Source organism: Neovison vison, chromosome 5 (assembly GCF_020171115.1).
Source record: "Neovison vison isolate M4711 chromosome 5, ASM_NN_V1, whole genome shotgun sequence".
Classification (NCBI taxonomy): domain Eukaryota; kingdom Metazoa; phylum Chordata; class Mammalia; order Carnivora; family Mustelidae; genus Neogale; species Neogale vison.
In genome coordinates, this window is record NC_058095.1 from 8,668,835 (window position 1) to 8,676,518 (window position 7,684).

A 7,684-nucleotide genomic window follows, 5' to 3' on the forward strand; every position below is an offset into this window, starting at 1 on the left:
ATATCATCAAAGCCATCTATGAAAAACCCACAGTGAATATCATTCTCAATGGGGAAAAACTGAGAGCTTTTCCCCTAAGGTCTGGAACATGGCAGGGATGTCCACTATCACCACTGCTATTCAACATAGCACTAGAAGTCCTAGCCTCAGCTAGGCATCCAAATTGGCAAAGAAGTCAAACTCTCACTCTTTGCAGATGATGTGATACTTTATATGGAAAACCCCCAAAAAACTCCACTCCAAAACTGCTAGAACTCATACAGGAATTCAGTAAAGTATCAGAATATAAAATCAATGCATAGGAATCAGTTGATTTCTATACACCAACAGAAAGAAGAAACAGAAATTAAGGAGTTAATCCCACTTAAAATTACTCCCCAAACCATAAAATACCTAGGAATAAAACTCATGAAAGAAATTAAGGAAGACACAAAGAAATGGAAAAGTTCCATGTTCATGGATTCGAAGAACAAATATTGTGAAAATGTCTATGCTACTTAAAGCAATCTACACATTTAATGTGATCCTTATCAAAATACCATCCATTTTTTCCAAAGAAATGGAACAAATAATCCTAAAACGTATATGTAACCAGAAAAGACCCCGAATAGTCAGAGGAATGTTGAAAAAGAAAGCCAAAGTTGGTGGCATCACAATTCCAGACATCAAGATCTACTACAAAGCTGTAATCATCAAGACAGTACTGGCACAAAAACAGACACATAGATCAATGCAACAGAATGGAGAGCCCATAAATAGACCCTCAACTGTGTGGTCAACTAATCTTTGACAAAGCAAGAAAGAATGTCCAATGGAAAAAAGACTGTCTCTTCAACAAATGGTGTTGGAAAATTGGACAGCCACATGCAGAAGAATGAAACCGGACCAGTTCCTTACAGCACACACAAAAATAGACTCAAAATGGGTGAAACATCTCAATGTGAAATAGGAATCCATCAAAATCCTTGAGGAGAACACAGGCAGCAATGTCTTTGACCTCAGCCACAGCAGCTTCTTCCTAGAAACACTGTGAAAGGAAAGGAAACAAGGGCAAAAATGAACCATTGGGACTTCATCAAGATCAAAAGATTTTACACAGCAAAGCCAACAGTCAACAAAACCAAAAGACAGCTGACAGAATGGGAGAAGATATTCATAAATGACATATCAATAAAGGGGTAGTATCCAAAATCTATAAAGAACTTAGAAAACTCAATACCCAAAGAACAAATAATCCAATCAAGAAATTGGCAGAGGACATGAACAGACATTTCTGCAAAGAAGACAACCAGATGGCCAACAGACACATGAAAACTCCGCATCAGGGAAATACAAATCAAAACCACAATGCGATACCACTTTCACACCAGCCAGAATGTTTAAAATTTACAAGTCAGGAAACAACAGATGTTGGTGACAATGCAAAGAAAGGGGAACCCGCCTACACTGTTGGTGGGAACGCAGGCTGGGGCAGCCACTCTGGAAAACAGCACGGAGTTTCCTTAAAAAGTTGAAAATAGAGCTACCCTACGACCCAGCAATCGCACTACTGGGTATTTACCCTAAAGATACAAATGTAGTGATCTGAAGGGGCATGTGCACCCCAATGTTTATAGCAGCAATGTCCAGAATAGCCAAAACATGGAAATAACGTAGATGTCCATCAACAGATGAATGGATAAAGAAGATGTGGTATATCTATATATCTCTATATAGATTTAAAAAAATTTTATATATAAATTTTATATATATATATAGATATACAATGGAATACTATGCAGCTGTCAAAAGAAATGAAATCTTGCCATTTGCAGTGACGCGGATGGAACTAGAGGGTATTATGTGGAGTAAAATAAGTCAATCAGAGAAAGACAATTATCATATGGTCTCTCTGCTATGAGGAATTTGAGAGGCAGAGTAGGGGGGTTAGGGGGTAGGGAAGGAAAAAATGAAACAAGATGGGATCAGGAGGGAGACAAACCGTAAGAGACTCTTAATCTTACAAAACTAACTGTGGATTGCTGGGGGGAGGGGAGTGTGGAGAGGGTGGTTGGGTTATGGACACTGGGGAGGGCATGGGAATGGTGAGTGCTGTGAAGTGTGTAAGCCTGATGATTCACAAACTTGTACCCCTGGGGCAAATAATACATTATATGTTAATAAAAATAATTAATAAAAAATAAATTAATTAAATAAACTACTGAAAAAAAAGAATAGGGCTCACACACAAGTGTATACTGACAAAATGTTTGCATTTCAAGGACTTAAAAAGTTTCTCAACATATTCAAGCAGAAAACTTAGGTTATGTACAAAGGAACAAATGTAAGCCCTTCCTCCTTAGTATCACTTAACGTTAACATGTAATTTTGGGCGGCACCGGGGTTGCTCAGTGGGTTAAGCTTCGGCCTTCAGCTCAGGTCATGATCTCAGGATCCTGGGATGGAGCCCTGCATCTGGGCCTCTGCTCAGCGGGGAGCCTGCTTCCCCTCTCTCTCTGCCTGCTGCTCTGCCTACTTGTGATCTCTCTCTCTCTGTCAAATAAATAAATTTAAAAGAATCTTTAAGATATAATTTTGGAATTCTACAGTTTAGAGCAGTAAAAGACAAGATTCAAAGATCCCATAATATGCCACATTGTCATTCATGAGCAAAAGCAACAGAAAGACTTTCTCAGATGTGAAAATAAAGAAAATATGAACAATTTGTATATACTTTTGATAAAATCACTTAGATTCACTCTAGGGCTACTGGAGGTAAATGAAATTGATGGAAAAAACACATAGTCTAAAGAAGGGAGTAGAAGCTCTGTAAATATGCATTCACATTACTGCCACTTCCAGTCGGCGACGAGAGAAGAATTAGGCACAAACAAGTCAGCTGCAAGAGATTGGGAGCAGGGGACCACAGTCGAAAAGGACTGCGGCCACGAGCAACTCCACAGTCTCACATTTATTGGATAGAAAACAATAGCCAATAGAAGGATTGATGAAGGTCAAACGTTAATCCCGTCTTGCAGACAAGCAAGGAGGAGGATAAAGGTTTTAGTTAACCAAGCACATTCAAAGGACTCATCTAACAATGGGCGCTTCCGGGATGAGAAAGGAGCGATACGGATAAGGGAGGCAGGCGGTTTTCGTTCCACCCCGAGCGGACCGGGCGTTCCCGGGTGCTTGGCTTCCCTGAAGCAGGCGGCGTTTGCCCTGGGCGGGGCGGCCTTCCGCCCTGAGCGAGCCAGGTATCCCCAGCTGCCCAGCTTCACGGTCGTACATCGTCAATCTCCCCAAAAACCTGTTGCCAGTATATGTATTTCTTAAGGCCATATCTAAATGTGCTTGGTAACTAGTAAAATCCTCCAGGGGTTACAGTTTAAGTAACAAATTGTTCCGAGGGGCAGCAGCACATTACTTATGTCTGTATATGTGTGTAAATGGTACAAAAGCCAAATTCGATACTTTTAAAATGTATAGTAAATTTTGTTCACCAAAATCAGGTAAGTGTCACATGTGTATGTAGGTGATTGGGATCTATCCTACCAGGAAGCCTTGCCTCCCGGTCTGCATCCAACCAATGACAGAGCACAGCAGGGGGCTCGGACCTTTTCTGCCCAAAGTTCTTTGCTCTGATTCTCCATCAGCTTGGCTGGCTAAGATGTCTTAGATCTGTAGGGCAGCCTGAGGCTAGGTTTCTAGGTGTCAGAGCCACATGACCAGGCCCTTCCCTGCTTCATCTCTCCTTTGCCTTTCATTCAATAAACCTCCTGCTGTTCTTGCAGATCTTGGTGTCTGCGCAGGGTAGAAGGAGAGGGAGAGAGAGTATCTCAGGCCGACTCCCTCCTGAGCATGGAGTCCAGTGCTGGAGGCTCAATGCCCTGACCCTGAGATCATGTCCTGAGCTGAAACCAAGAGTCAGACGCTTAATGGACTGAGCCACCCAGGCGCCCCGAAACAACATTATTTTCAGTTTGCTTCTTTATAGCAGGGAGAAGATGGAAATCAAAAGATTCCTACATTCTATACTTAGAACTGTGTGTCTCTGGACTGTTTGGTACATTGTTCCACAAAGGCTTCAGAATTTGTTATTATACCTCACCCCTATGTTCACCCCATTACATAGTTTCATTCTAGCTTAGAGAAGGAGGCCAAAAAAAAAAAAAAAAAAAAATCACTATCAGGCTCTGAATATCAGCTTCCAGGTTGGCCAACTTTTGGCTATAGAGCAACTAGAAAAAAATTTTTTTTCAAATACTTTGTCAGGTTTCAGCAGGACAAACAGTAAATATTCCTGATACTATTAAAAAACCATGTAAACACAAGAGCCATCCCCAAAGAGGGTCCAGAAGATACAACCCTCCCACAGTCCAGAGCCACGCCCAAATGTAACCAGAAGAAAGACAATTCTCCTGAGACCTAGCAACAGGCCGGTATTTGTACCTGGAGTACAACCCGCATTTCTGTCTGACCACATTCTGCGGACTCCCCAACTTGACAGTTGCCAATCCAAGTTCTCAGGACACAAAGGTGAGACACAAAGGAAGGCAAGTGCCACAACAGATGGGTTCCATAAGAGCAAATTCACAAGTCACATTCAAAGATCTAATTTCTACAGATTTTTTTTTTTTTCGGCCATTCTGAACTTGGAAGAGACAAGGCGAAATTTTACCTTCTTCTCTCGACCAGGCAAGGGAAGGATGTCACCCTCTGCCGACTTGAGCCAGTTTTCCCAGGATCCTGGGCTGCAGACTCGGAACTCCGTGGAATGTCCCAGCAGATGTCATCCAGGCCACCAGAAACTGCAGAGGCGGGAAGACAATTTCCCTTTCACCCTTTCTAGTTAGTGCCTGGCGGAGACCCTGTTTTCTCTAGGGCACGTCATAAATGGATAAGCTTATATACGAGGTTCAGAGTTCTCCACGGTGGCCCCAGTAATTCAAGATTAACTTCGTTTAGGTTAACTTAGTTGTGCAGTCTGGAAACACAATTCTATTCACCTGAGGCCTCCCACTGGACCTGGTCCAGCTTAAGTTGGACCCAGTCTGTCCTGGATCCCGTCCATTTTTTTTTTTTTTTAAGATTTTATTTATTTATTAAGCAGAGAGAGATACGGGGAGAGAAGGAACACAAGCAGGGGGAGTGGGAGGGGGAGAAGCAGGCTTACCACCTAGCTGGGAGCCAGATGGGAGGCTCGATCCCAGGGTCATGACCTGAGCCGAAGGCAGACGCTTCACCGGCTGAGCCCCCCAGACGCCCTCGATCCAGTTCACCTTGACTCTAGTCCACTTTCTATGTTGGACACGGTCTGAACCCGGTTCGAGTCCCGTTTCTACCACGCAGAGTGATGGTGGACCAATGGACGTGGGCCCCAGTCGGAGACGGGAACGCATCTGAGGCGGGACCCAGTCTGACGGGAGACAGTTTGCAGTGGGAACAGGTTTGCAGGGGCGAGACGGGGGCGCAGGGTGGGGTAGGACCCCGTCTGATGTCCACTCAGTGCGATGTGGGAACCTGTCCGATGTGGGAACCCGTTTGAAGGGGGACCCCGTGTGACGGAGGACCCAGTCTGGCGTGGGACTCCGTCTGGCCTGGGAACCGGTTTGAGGTGGGACCCGGCTGACGTCGACGCCGTCCGCCGTCGGATCCGGTCCGACGCAGGCCTTATGAGACCCGGCCCAGTCCGGTGCCGGCGCTTTCTAGACCCGGTCCGGACCGAGGGAGAGACGCGCTCAAGCGAAGCGTGAAAAGCTCTGGAACGCAAACACCGCGCCGCCGGGATCCTGAGAGGGACTCAGCACCTCGAGAAGCGGCGATAGAGCCTCGGGGTCCACAGTCGGGCAGGTACCGAGTAGGCCTCGCTGTGCGGTCCGCGGGGTGTGTGTGCGTGTGTGGGGGGGTGTGTGGGGGTGGGGTCTCTTTCAGCCGCTCTTCTGACACCACAACTGTGGACAGATAAACTGAGGCGTGGGAAAAAAAAAAAATCCCCAGTGTGGATCCGAGCGAGAATCGGTCGGCCTCGGGCGGCGTGCAGGCGGGTGCGGGAAGGCGCTGCGTGGAGGCGAAGAGCTTTGGAGGCGGAAGGGAGAGGCCGCAGGGCTGTGGCGCTCGGCGGAAGGCGGGTGGGCGGTTCCAGAGGCGCCTCGGGGATGGCAGGAGCGCCTCGGCGGTTCCCGCGGTTCCCGCCGCACCCGGTTCGCGAGCCCTGGTCTGGGCGAGCTGCCTTTGGGGCCTGTTGTCTCGTTCTTTTAGCAAAAGGCACGCATATTCATTGATCTTGGGTGCTTTGATGAGTGGGGAGAGGACTGGGCAGGAACGATTGCCGCCGTGCGGCTGGTGAGCAATGTGGCGGTGGCGTTGTCTGCAGGTGATTTACGCTGCCCTTCCCCGGTCAGTCAGGCTGGGGCCGTTGTGTGTCGGCCTTCTCCCGTGTCTCCTCCTTCACCCTTTGAGAGGAGGGATGTGATTTATGAAGATCCAGGAATTGTGTAACAGGTTGTTGGTAGATAAAATACTGAAGCCAGCGAGGCTCTGAGGTCGTAACCCCTAGACAGTCAGGTGTCATTTAAATCAATTCCGATGTCTGTTATTATTATTATTATTATTTTTTTCCAAGACTGTTCCACATGATCTCCCGTTCTCTCTGCCGTCTGTACAGCCAGAAGCAGAAAGCTCCAAGATGCCGAGGCCATAGGACAGCAGGCATCCAGACCCATAAGCCGTTTTGGGAAGAGGGGCCCAGGGCTACCAACAGTGGACTTTGCGTGTTTCACAGATAAATCTTCTCTGCGCTAAGCCACTACTATGCAGACATTGAGGCTCATCTTAACTATTCTAACATGAGTCTGAAAACGGGATCTTTTTATTCATGCTAAAATAAAGAAATAGACATTTTAAATATTACTCATTTTCACAATTTGAATTGTACTCTTAGTGTCGGGAGTGTAGAGATGAGATCCCATCTTCCCCACCCTCTCCTTAAGAGATGCTATTTGGTTCTTCGGATGGATCAAATCTAATTTGATAGGATTTTTTTTTTTTTAAAGATTTTATTTATTTATTTGACAGAGAGAAATCACAAGTAGATGGAGAGGCAGGCAGAGAGAGAGGGAAGCAGGCTCCCTGCTGAGCAGAGAGCCCAATGCGGGAATGGATCCCAGGACCCTGAGATCATGACCCGAGCCGAAGGCAGCGGCTTAACCGATTTTTGTTCGATACATTTCTCCCTGCAGGATACCATCATAGGAGGAGAGGTTTGGGAATTGAAAAGTTAAAATTTGTTTTACAACACAAAGTTAGCAGCGAAGATTAGATAAAACTTCATGATTATGTACTCTTTTTCCCTGCTGCATATTTTATGTGAGTGTATTTTAATCGGCAGCCTTAGACCATCCATCACCAAATATCCAAAGAAAATAGAGAAATTCAGTTAGTGGCACAGTGAGGTTTTTCCATGTTGTTCAATTCTGTATGAAGAAAACTATTTGGAACATTTACTGAATTTTTCAGTTTTCTGTCAAAATTTTGGAATAATAGAGACAGTGCTTTCATTGGTTTCATTGGTTTTTCAGGTAAGGTCTGAAGAAAATATTGGGCCAAGGAAGTAATTTAGGAATCTTTCCCCCCCAGTCTTTACCCAGGAAAAAACATCAGTGCATAAAACATACAAAGTCACCATTTGTTGTTGTTGTTTGCC